Source organism: Aethalodelphis obliquidens, unplaced genomic scaffold, assembly GCF_003676395.1.
Source record: "Aethalodelphis obliquidens isolate GAN/ISIS:26980383/991018 unplaced genomic scaffold, ASM367639v1 scaffold86, whole genome shotgun sequence".
NCBI lineage: Eukaryota > Metazoa > Chordata > Mammalia > Artiodactyla > Delphinidae > Aethalodelphis > Aethalodelphis obliquidens.
Window position 1 is genome coordinate 2,011,411 of NW_020838030.1, and position 12,628 is coordinate 2,024,038.

The 12,628-nt window shown below is 37.5% G+C and overlaps 1 protein-coding gene and 1 non-coding gene across 6 annotated transcripts in view; one reads left to right on the forward strand and one right to left on the reverse strand.

The window, feature by feature from the left end:
- TMCC1 (transmembrane and coiled-coil domain family 1) overlaps positions 1 to 12,628 on the forward strand; it is a 214,666-nt gene that overhangs the window by 82,996 nt on the left and 119,042 nt on the right. The gene's annotated exons all lie outside the window — the stretch shown is intronic.
- Positions 4,149 to 4,252, reverse strand: LOC113613323 (U6 spliceosomal RNA). Its single transcript, XR_003430177.1, has one exon. It is a non-coding gene; the product is annotated as a U6 spliceosomal RNA (small nuclear RNA).

A 12,628-nucleotide genomic window follows, 5' to 3' on the forward strand; every position in this document is an offset into this window, starting at 1 on the left:
ATGTTGACTTTTAATATGGTTGTCCTAAGAGTGGAATTGAAGGTATAGATAGGATGTTCTTGACCTTGCTAAGTTTATCATGCACAGTTATCATCATAGGGATGCCTCCTCAAGTTTTGTTTGGTTTTCTTTTTTAAATCTGAGTTGTATTCCTTCTGTTCCAAGCAGCAGCTTTTGTGAGAACGCTCAACATAATGCAAAGTCAAGTTCACTCTTTAAGTTAAATTTAACCTCCTTTTCCTTTATATTGCAAAATAAATAGAGTCTTGAGAGTAATTAGACCTGTAAAGGAATGTATTGTAGTATGTGACTTAACTTCTGCTTTCCCCTTTTATTCACAAGGGATTTGAGTACTTTACCAATAGCCTTGAATCTTAGGAGTGGGGGAGAATTTTAGCACTCAAAGTCCACTACTCTTCTGTTTATCCAGAACACTGATACAAGGATTTGTCTTGTGACTGTTAGCTTCCAAAGACTTATAGGTAAATAAATAGGCAGAAGGACAGACCAGGATCGTGTATTATAGAAGATAATCACTAGAACAGATTGGTTTTTCTTCAGCGATCATAGTACAGCATTTTATCTAAAGAAAGATAGGCAACTTTGGCCAGTTAGCATAATATTGGGCTTTAGTAAGTGTTTGTTAAAAACTGACTTATTTTGATGTTACCTCATTATGTCCTGTGATCTTGTCAGTCAGTGGGAGCAGACCGGATTTCACTTTTGAGCTTTCATACTTCAGGGTCAGCGTATATTTATTATGCATTAATTTGTGTCTCTCATTTTATGTATAGTTAGACTTTGAAAACATCTTTTTTTCCTAAATAGAATAATTTAAAATATATAAAATATGTTTGATTTCAAAAATTAATATTATGACAAATCCCTTTGTAAAAAGGATTAGCAAGGATTTATTGGTTTATGTATTATAAAAATATTCATAACTTCAGCCCAAGATCAAGTCAAATATTTATTAAGAACTGACAATTACATTTTATTTTATCACGGTAACATCTTACTAGAGTGAGGAGCCCTGACACAGATTTCGATATTGTAATAACAAGGAAGCTAAGAATTTAGAAACCTTCGGTTACAAAATGAGTCCCTTGCAACACAAATGATTTTCAGTCAAAAGATCACTGGCTATTGCCAGGTGATTAGCAAAGACTCAGAGACTGTTCAGCCTTTGGGCTAATCCTAATCAGGCTCCTCATTTTACAGGTCCAAAAATGTTAAAACCTGCCTGAGGTAATGCAGCTAAGTTATGAGTGATATCAGGACCATATCCCTGGGTTCCTTCTGATTCTGTGTTCAGCATTCTCGCCTCTTTATCCTGTTGACTATGTCAAAGAATTGAAGAACACCAGTTCTGCCATGTAGGGGACAAGAAAAGGGGACAAGAAAGTTTTTCCTTTTTCCAAACATTGGTAACTTAGATAAGCTTTTTGAATGAGGACAGAAATCTAAGAGCAGTGACAAAGGCTGATTTCAACACTACCCTTGTTTGGTTTCTTATGTTAATACTTTTAAATAACTCTTGTCATCTTTTACAGTAACGATGGAAATAGAATACTGTAATGATTCCCTAGAGTTATTTTAATACTGTTTATAATTAAAATATGAGCAATGACATTCTGGACTCTCAGATATCTAAATAAAATAATAAGGAAAAGTGTATTAATTGTATATAGTATGTAAAATAAGGCCTCTTCTATTTAGTTAGATAGGCAGTTAAATAGCCGCCATGGAGCTATTTCTGCATTGTGAGGTTGAGACTGGGGTGGAAAAGAGAGTTCATACTTAAAGTCTAATATTAACCATAACATAATTTGCAGAATTATAGTAAAGGGATGAAGGTGAGAACTATCCTTTATCATCTTATGGCCTTAAGATACCAAGAAACCTGCTCTGAGAATACTGAGGGTTTGTTTTTTTTTTTTGCTGCATTGGGTCTTCGTTGCTGCACCTGAGCTTTCTCTAGTTGTGGCGAGCGGGGGCTACTCTGTGTTGTAGTGCATGGGCTTCTCATTGTGGTGGCTTCTCTTGTTGCGGAGCACAGGCTTTTGGCGTACGGGCTTCAGTAGTTGCGGCACACGGGCTCAGTAGTTGTGGCTCATGGGCTTAGTTGCTCTGCGGCATGTGGGATCTTCCCGGACCAGGGCTCGAACCCGTGTCCCCTGCATTGACAGGAGGATTCTTAACCACTGCGCCACCAGGGAAACCCAAGAATACTGAGTTTTAATGACTCATTTTATAATTGAGAATCTTTTCCGTGTAGTTGGTAGTAGTCTTTGCAAGAATGTTTTATGGAAGTGACTTTGTTTTAATATCATTGTATGGGATCATACTCAGCTTTTTGAGTATCTGGTGTAATTTAAATTACACATCCACATTGTGTAATTTAAGTTGCATGTCAATTACACATCCACATTGTGTAATTTAAGTTGCATGTCAGCTTTTTGAGGTAGGTCTGATCTCCTTTTTTACAAATGAGGTAAGTAGGGCTTAGGGAAAATTTTAAATTTGCCTAAGACTAGTCAGCTAGTACATGGCTGAGTCTAAGTCGCTTGCTCGACTCTACTAAGCACAGGTGCCTTAATATTGTAAGTTTGTTATCATGTACTTAGTGTGAAGAGTATAATATAAGGGCATAGAGTGTAGAAAATCTTAGAAGGCTCTAGACTGCCAAAAAATTGGTAACCTCCCAACCAGTTGGAAGATACATCTAAGTAGACTAATTTTCCTGAAACACCTAAGGAAAAAAATTAAACAGTTGGTCTTAATGATTAAATTAAAACAAGATTTGAAGTCTGATAATCAACTCTTATGTTAAAAATGAATAAAGTAGGAATTTAACTAAAAGAAAGAAGTGTTTCTCATTTTCATATCTATGTCAAAAGGCCACAGTGAAATTGCTCGAAGTCCAAAAGTAACCACAGTCTTAATAACCTCCACTGTTTTAAAAGCAGGAAATGAGGGGCTTCCCTGGTGGCACAGTGGTTGAGAGTCCGCCTGCCGATGCAGGGGACGCGGGATCGTGCCCTGGTCTGGGAAGATCCCACATGCCGTGGAGCGGCTAGGCCCGTGAGCCATGGCCGCTGAGCCTGCGCGTCCAGAGCCTGTGCTCCGCAACAGGAGAGGCCACAACAGAGAGAGGCCCACATAATGCAAAAAAAAAAAAAGAAAATAGGAAATGAGAAGTAATTGACTGATTTATCTTTGCCTCCAGGTAATCTGACTGGTGGCAGGTAACATGGCAGTTAGTAGCAATGATTATTTTTAATTGTGTTTTTTTCTTGCCATCCCCTGCCCTGCCACATTTCTATAGCCATCTGGAGGGGTAAGGCAAGAGTGCTGGAGCTTGTCCTAAGAAAGTTCTACTTCTCTTTTTAAGCCTTGAATTAACACAACATCTTAAATTGGGGGGTACTTCTGCAGTCATTAAGCTTGGTAGCATTCTCCCCAGGTGGTTGTCTGGGCTCCCAAAGAAGCCCATTCTACTTGTGGATGTCTCTGTTAGGCAAATCTAACATGTTAAACCAAAATCTGGTTCCTCGTATTTCTCCAGTTAGGGCCAATCAGAATGTGTACTGCCTCTGCAGGTATGAATTGCTTTGGCAGTGTGTTGTCTCTGAATAGTCCCTTCTAGAGGCTAATAATCCCTAGTCCTTGGGATATTCTTTTTTAGTTTTTAATTCAACAAATATTTATTTATCCAAGCATTCTAAGTGTAGAATGCAGTAGTGAATCCTCGCAAACACTGTACTGTGAAGTTCTCTCTATATCATAAGTGAGGAAACAAAAAATTGAGGTTGAAGTGATTGTCAAGTTCACACAACTGGTAAAAAGTTTATTGGATATCAGAACCAAGTCTTTCTAGCTCCAAAAGTCATGCTTTTGACCACTACCCTTTGCTGCTGTGGGTCTTGCCAAGAAAAATCTTGTAGCCATCAGTAAGGCCTGGAGCAGATAGCTCAAAGAGAAAACTGACCTAAAGAATGGCCTTCTAGCTATGAGATTCTGGGCTGCCAAATGAATTTGGAATCTCCCTGGGCTCTACCAGGAAGCTCCAAATCAGGAAGATTCTTGGCAGTCACAGATTTAAATTTGTGGTTTAAACAATTCACTAAGGACCCTAGAGGCCCATGAAAAATATGGAGCGCTTCACGAATTTGAATGTCATCCTTTTTCAGGGGCCGTGTTACTGCACTCTGTGTTCCAATTTTAGTATATGTGCTGCTGAAGCAAGCACTAGGGTGTTCTTTCACATTGTAATTTTGAATACTTAGTCACACTGGTCCATCAACTCTTGGTTGTTCTAGTTCTTCGGTAATTCTTAAATGATGGTCTCCAGAACAAAATACAACGTCCATATATGGTTACAGTGGTGACTAGAGCTTAGCTATTGCTTTTCTAATTCTAAGTTCTTATATGCTTCTTTTAATATACACAGCTCTATTTTGAAGCTGTTTTTCCTTTTTGCAGTTTGACTTATTTTTCATATCATCTTTGATTTTCACCTGGTGAAAATCATAGAATTTAATTCAGAGCAGTTGAAAATTTTGTAGATAGTGCTTTAAAAATATAGATGCTCAGTAATTTTGAGAATGTTAGAAGACTTTTCTAGTGAACTTTTTGTTTTGTCTTAAAAAAAAATTCCCAGCTCAAAATAATAGAAATTTCAGCCTCTGAAATTGTAATAAAGTATCTCTCAGAAAATCAGAAGTGATGATATGGATTGGTCTGGGTCTCTAGGGCCCTAAGAGGAAGAAATTCTTGTTAGCAATTTACTTATTTTCAGGATAGTAAAATAGCAAATGTTGCTTTTCCACCATATTTGTGATTTTATGATCTTCTTAGATGTCACATAGTTTTTTAAAAAATAATATTCTGAAGAGCTGGCACTTCTGTTTAAACTGTTAGAAAAGTTTGATCCTACAGTGCAAAGTTGTTATCTGGAAAGCAGTATTTGACATTTGAATATTGCTGTCCTGGTTTGGGGGTGAATTTTTTTAGTTTAAGAGAAATTCCCAGATTTAATTTCTGAGCTAGAGTCTTAATCAGTTGTTGACAATTTAATTTGAACTTAAAGTTTCTTTTTAGCAAAAATCAGTACCAGGGAATTAATTCATTCCCTAGCTTACTTGGGAAAGATGTTTTTAGAAAGCTTTACTACCACTATTTCTAGAGGCCCTCTGTTGGTACCTTCTGGTACTGCTGAGAGTATTTAATGAAATTGCTAATTCTTCTGCATTGTACTAGTGATTCTTACTGGCTGCAGTGTATTTTAAACATAATTTTCTTGGTTAACCCTAATAATAATCCCAAAGTCTTATTTTTAATTACCAATCTGGTTTTGGAGCTAATTTTTAACAAATGTTGGCACAAATTCTGAACTTTTGCAGAGACCCTGTGGTTGGTAAATAACTTCAGGATTTTTACTTTGGTCAATAAGGTTGTTTTGGTTTTAAATAACAGGAAGTAGGCAATGTGCTGTGAAAACCTAATTTTTTTTTTTTTTTTTTTGCGGTACGCGGGCCTCTCACTGTTGTGGCCTCTCCCGTTACGGAGCACAGGCTCCAGACGCGCAGGCTCAGCGGCCATGGCTCACGGGCCCAGCCGCTCCGCGGCATGTGGGATCTTCCCGGACAGGGGCACGAACCCGTGTCCCCTGCATCGGCAGGCGGACTCTCAACCACTGCGCTACCAGGGAAGCCCTGAAAACCTAATTTAATTTAAATGTGCTCGTCTTTCTAAAGGTGCTAGATATAGTGATTTTCCAAAGACTCATTCATTATTCCCTTGCCTTCTTTTTAGAATACTACTCATGACAACATGAACAAATAATAAAGCATTTTGATAGTGTGCTCTAAACAGTAATGTACTTGAAAACTAATTTCAAGGATAACAGTATTTTCAATGTTAATTGAAATGGACTTGGTATGTTCTGGGGGTCACTTCCAATATTAAGATTTTGGAGAATCCAGCTTAGGCCTTTAAAGGTAGATAAATTCAGTCAACTTAGTTTGAATTTTTAGATTTAGGTTGGAGGGATAATGAAAGATATCCTCACAGGTCTTTATCCCCCCTCTGGGCGTGTGTGTATGTTTGTACGTATGTATGAGTGTATGTGTACGTGTACACAATTGCCACACGCCTGGTGTAAGCTTGATGGAGAGTTGGATAGTCCATTTCTTTGCCACTAGTTCTGCACTCTTTTGCCAAGAAACTCACTTTATTATTTTGATATTTTGAAAGATTATTTGGGTGCCCTTAAGGTCTGATGCTGAACATTTATTTATACATGGTTGGTGGTACACTGTTTATGAGTATTTAGTATCTATTAAAAATTCATAATCATATAGGTAGGCCTCCTATGACCTAATTTTTAAAAAAAATAACGGAAAGTTCATTAACTGTCTAGAGTAGTGACCTCCAAATTATTTTGCTCACCCACACCTTTTAGTGTATCTCTAATGTTTTTATATTTTATGTATTTTAATATTTTATATAATTGTTCCTGTATATTATGTATCTCATATAACACAAAAATAGATATGAAAGGGATGAATAAAAAATATAAATGAAAGTTATAATATTTTCTTTCCATGACTCATTGATTGTCTTGTATACACACTGGGGTGCATGTATCCTGTATTTAGGCCAAAATTAAAAGTCAGGATAATTTCCCTCTAAAGAATTTTTGGATAATATGAAAATCATTTGTACTTGTCTGAGAAATATGACACTAGTATAATATAAGAACAAATTTTACAGTAGAACTGTCCAGTTTTGAGGTAGGCTGCCTTGGGGTGATCAGGCAAAGGCTGGAGAACCACACATCATGCATGTTGTAGGAAAAATCCACGACTCCAATCGAGAGTTGGACGAAACGACTTCTGATATTTCTTCTAAGATTCTGGGACTACAGATAGGAATTCATAGGTTGAGCACTTAAATTTAAAACACTGCAGGGAAGTTAGGCTGTGAATGAAGATCTGGCTCAGGAGTATGCTAGGAAGTTGTTGAACTTCATCCAAACCTCTGCTCAGCTCTTCTGCTGTCCTTTAGAAATCTGAAGGTTTCTGATTCTCAAGCCATCTCTACGTAGGAAAAAGTATTAAGGTTTCTTTCAAGCCTATAGCCTGACTAAATGGGAGAGTAAATATATAAGCTACAAGGGATTCCAACAATGGACTTTATCATTTACTCTGCTTCATTATATCATAGAGAGAGAAATGAAAACAAGTTTAGAATAGATGAGCAAATATTTTAAAGTGTATAGTATCACAGATGGCTTAGTAAATATGTTTCGATTTGTTAAATTCCGTGTAGCATATATAAGTACTATTTCATTAAAGTTAGTCTGTTCTGCAGTAGAACTTGAACAGCTTCATCTTTTAAACCTCAAAATTCTATCACCTTAAAAACAAAAACCTTAGCTTCTCCCTAAACTCCCTTTTTTGTTTTCTGTGAGGGGATAGTTGGTTTGTGAAATCCAACTAACAAAGGTAAGTGAGCAGTAAACCTACAACTTCTTCACTATACATATCTTGATTTGAGTATTGTGAATATGACTCCAGTGCTATAGAGTACCTGCTGAAGTTTTTTTGTTGTGGTGGTGGATTTCTTCTTTCCTGGTTTATATAATACCCTGTTCTCTCTCATTGTTAACCCAGAGGCAAAAGCCCTTCTGCACCAGTGAATCTAAAAGTGATACTGGAATCACCAAAACTTGAGATTTTTTTTTTCGTAATGGCTGATCCTGTATTTATTGAGAAGATTTGCGTCTCAACAGCACTTTTCTCTTAACAATGTAAAAATCACGAAATGAATGAAAGGCCGTAAGAGTGAAAGAGAGCCCTAATTCTGATCTATTTATTTCTGAGCATTTCTTTATAAGAAGTTTAATAGTGGACTAGTGCTTCAGAGGAACTGAAGATTGGTATAACCTCCCCCATATGGATGCTCTGTGGAAAATGTTTTCTAGGACTTTACCAAAATAGAGGCTTATTAGAACATATACAATCTTAGGGAGCATACTCTTGGTTTATTAGTAAAAGTCTCCTGTTAAGCATTTATGCAAATGCACATTTAAATAACCACCGTAGGACTAGAATATCTTAGACTTTGCTTTCTGGCTTAAGCTCACCACAGGCTTTCCAAAAACATTAGACTTGTTTTCAATGATTGTAGATGGTTCAGGTCACAACTGTACATTCTTCTAGCAAAAGAACAGGGTCCAAGTTTTCTACTCCTTGGAACTGTTGTCTGATGCAAGAATGCAAAACAGCTGAAGAAAATAATCTACCCCATTTTGTTACTGTTAAGTGCGATTGTTATGACTTGAAATGTTTCTTTGATAAGGTTTCTTCCATTTTCCATATTCCTTGGTTATCATACTTTGTCTTTACATGAATTGTGATGAGTTACACTGAACATAGAATCAAATTAAGTTTAAGTAGATAAATGTGTGTGAGATTAATATATTCTTCCTAGGAATGTTTGCCCAGAGGGCCTTAGGGTATAAGGTGACCTTGCTTAAGTTTCTTTGCATAAAGATAGAATTCAGCCTATTTTCTAATTATCAGAAGTTTAGCTTTGTGAGAGTGGGAATAAAGGTTTATGATCTGATTATAGTTCAGGAGAATTTAGGCCACAGTATAAATTACCTGCCTTGGGTCTACCTACTAGTTTGTGATACGTATTCCTTGTTGTCTGCTTACAGTTCTGTCTCATTATCTTCTGTTGCATTAGGATACAGAGGTTTGTAGGTTGGTACAGAGATCAAGATAAGCTTGACTTTTTTACATCTTTTTTTTTTAATCTTCATTGGAATATAATTGCTTTACAATGTTGTATTAGTTTCTGCTGTACAACAAAGTGAATCAGCTATATGTATACATATATCCCCATATCCCCTCTCTCTTGAGCCTCCCTCCCACCCTCCCTATCCCACCCCTCTAGGTGGTCACAAAGCGTCAAGCTGATCTCCCTGTGCTATGTAGTAGCTTCCCACTAGCCATCCATTTTACATTTGATAGTGTGTATATGTCAGTGCTACTGTCTCCCTTTGTCCCAGCTTCCCTCTCTCCCCTCCGTTCTCTACATCTGCATCAAGTCCGTTCTCTACATCTTTATTCCTGCCCTGCCACTAGGTTCATCAGTACCGTTTTTTTTAATTCCATGTATGTGCATTAGCATACGGTAATTGTTTTTCTCTGTTTGACCTACTTCACTCTGTATGACAGACTCTAGGTCCCTCGACTTTTACATCTTGTTTTCATCATTATGAGGATTTGTGGCTCTAGTGTTTTACTAAATAAAATCAATTGAATAAAATAAATCAGTTTCCTCATTTAGATGAGACACAGTTTGTCACATCCAGACTAACTTTACTGGGTAGTTATTTTTTTACTTTTAGTGGGATTTACCTAAAAATGAGGTTTAAAAAAAATTAACTACCCTTGAAACTGGCAAAAAATCTTTGCAAAAGACATTGATGTTTGTATAAAGGAAAAAACATTCCTATGTGTTTCTCCTTTACTACTCATACAGAACACTTCACCGTTGGTTACCAAATGTGTGGGTTTTTTCCCCCCACACCAAGCAATTCTCTGCAGCACTAGCTGGGTGTCCTACAGTTTAATGCAATTCTGACACTATCTGAGGATAGCATCAGATCCCACAGGTCAAGGGCTAAGTCCCACAAGGCTGCCTCCCATTCCCCTTTAGTCGCCAATCACAAATCCAGGTTGTCACCTGTGCTTCTGACCAGCTGGTTCCAGAACCTCCACATGACCCACTCCTTGGGTTTGATTAATTTACTAGAACGGATAAAAGAACTTGAGAAAATATTTTACTTACTGCACTACAGCTTTATTACAAAAGGATGTAACTGAGGAACAGCCAGATGGAAGAGATGCATAGGGAAAGGTATGTGGGATGAGACTTAGAGCTTCCCTGCCCTCTCCCAGGACCTCCGTGTGTTCACCAACCTGGAAGCTCTCCAAATCCAGTGGTTCAGGGATTTTTATGGAAGCTTCATTACATAGGCATGATAGATTAAATCGTTGGCCTCTGGTGACTGAGTGTAATCTCTAGTCCCTCTTTCCTTCCCTGGGGTAGGGGTTGGGTTGGGTGGGATGGGATGGACTGAAATCACATGGTTTGGTTCCCCTGGTAACTAGCCGCCAGGTTACCTAGGGGCTTTATAAAAGTCACCTCATTAGCACAAATTCAGGTGTAGTTGAAAGGGGTTTGTTATGAATAATAAGACACCCATTTCACCTTTATACTCTGAAGCTATTTTAGGAACTGAGGACGAAACACCAAATATTATAACAAGACGCTCCCATTGCTTTTACCCTTAAGAATTCCAAGAGTCTTGGGAGCCATGATCTAGGAACCATGGACACAAGACCAAAATAGACATGTATTGTAAATCACAATATCATATGTTCAATGTGAAAACTAACAAAAGCCATTCTTTTTTGTGTAATTTGAATGTTTTAATTATATATTTTTCTATAGATACTGTCTTTTATCTCTCTTCTTTAAGATTTGTACCCTTGTGATTTTTTTCTTCCTGTTAGTTTGCATCTCTTGTCATTCACTGTCTGTGGCTTCACAATTCAGTATTGTCCTAGTACCATTTTTTTGTGCTCTGGATGCGCAGGCTCAGTGGCCATGGCTCACGGGCCCAGCCGCTCCGCGGCATGTGGGATCTTCCCGGACCGGGGCACAAACCCGTGTCCCCTGCATCAGCAGGTGGACTCTCAACCACTGCGCCACCAGGGAAGCCCCCTAGTTACCATTTTTAAAATCACAGCTGGAAACACTGAAAAGCATTCTGATAAAGGAAGACTGAATTGTGACTTTAGGCCAACAATAAGCTACAGGAACAAATGATGTTTAAAAAATTAATTTTATTTCAATATGTGTTTGTGTCTTTGGTCCTTCAGAGAATTGTTGAAACCAAGAATTTAAAAGTTGGAGACTTCCGCTTTTCAACATAGAAGTATAAAATATTTTACTTGCTTGCGAATCTGCTATTTTACTTTTTTTTTTTTTGGCTGCTCCATGTAGCTTGTGGGATTTCAGTTCCCTGTCCAGGGATCGAACCCTGGGCCCTTGGTAGTGAGAGAGCAGAGTCCTAACCACTGGATCGCTAGGAAATTCCCTTACGTTTTTTTGTGAAGAAGTATCCATAGACTCATTTACTGCCATCTTTCACGTTCTCAGAGGTCTCACAAACAAGTATTTTCTTCAGTATATCTAACCCAAGGAAAATTTATTTTAATTTTTATGTTTATCAAACAGCCATGCTGTACAAGGTTCTAATAACTGGAACTCTTGATCCTATTTCCTACTTTCCTCAGGCAACCATATTTAAACTTCTAAGTTTTTATTCTGGAATATGCTTAACTCTGTTTTTTTCTATTTTAGATAACATCTGTTGATTTCCTATGATGAAGATGATGATGTGGCTTATCTCTCCTGCTCACATCTTACTAAGATTTTAGTTAAATTTCAATATATTGTTTACAATATCAATGTTAAATTTTTTACACCTTAACCTTATAGTATATGATTACATTTCCCTTTTTATACAATTTTTTGTTGTCTATGGAGTTAATTGCTTCGATTTTTATTGTTCTTTATAGCTGTAATTGGGTCATCTCCAGATTCTGTAAGAACTATAAATCTTCTCTCAGTACTTTCAAAAGCATCATATGTTCTTCTGTTTTATCTTTTTCTTGGTGGTATAGCTCCTGGAGCCCTCACTTCTCCTATAGTCTGAATTGATTGCTGTCCAAGACCACACACCTTTTGTCAGAATTCCTTCCTCTGTTAATAAAAGATCCCTGTTTCCTTGGTTTCATGTTGTTGTCTTTACTGACTTATTCCTTACTTTTTATGAAGCACATTCTCCATGGAGCCTTATGAAAAAGGATGCATAGGAGATCATTTTTCAGAAATTATGCTTATTTCAGATTTTCTTTATTTTACTCGAATACTTAATTTAATACTTCATTGACTGGGTGTGGAATTTTAGGTTGGAAATAATTTCCCCTTAGAATTTTGTAAAGCATTGTGTCTTTATCTTCTAGCTGCTAGTATTACTAGCTTCTGGTGCCATACTGATTCGCAGTCCTCTGGGTAGCAGTTTTTAAAAGTCTTCTCTTTATCTCTGTTTTCCTGAAGTTTTACAGTGATGTGCCTTGGTGTGAGTCCTGGCATTTTTTGGTCTGTATACTGTGTGTCCTTTCAATCTGGACAACTCAAAGACTGGATCTAGAAACAGTAGTTTTAGAAAACTATCTTGCAATATTAATTTCTATTCCATCAAACCTCCCAAATTTGTTTTCACCACACCTCCCACTAACTTGCCAAGCATTTACCTGATGGGAGAAAAGCTGATTTTGTTTTAAATTTTTATTATATAATATTTTATTCATCTAAAAATAAACTTATGTACTGTGACACACAAGACCTGTGAACCTACCACGTAACGTAAAGAATGGGAACATTAGGGCTTCCCTGGTGGTGCAGTGGTTGAGAGTCCGCCTGCCAATGCAGGGGACACAGGTTCGTGCCCCGGTCCGGGAAGATCCCACATGCAGCG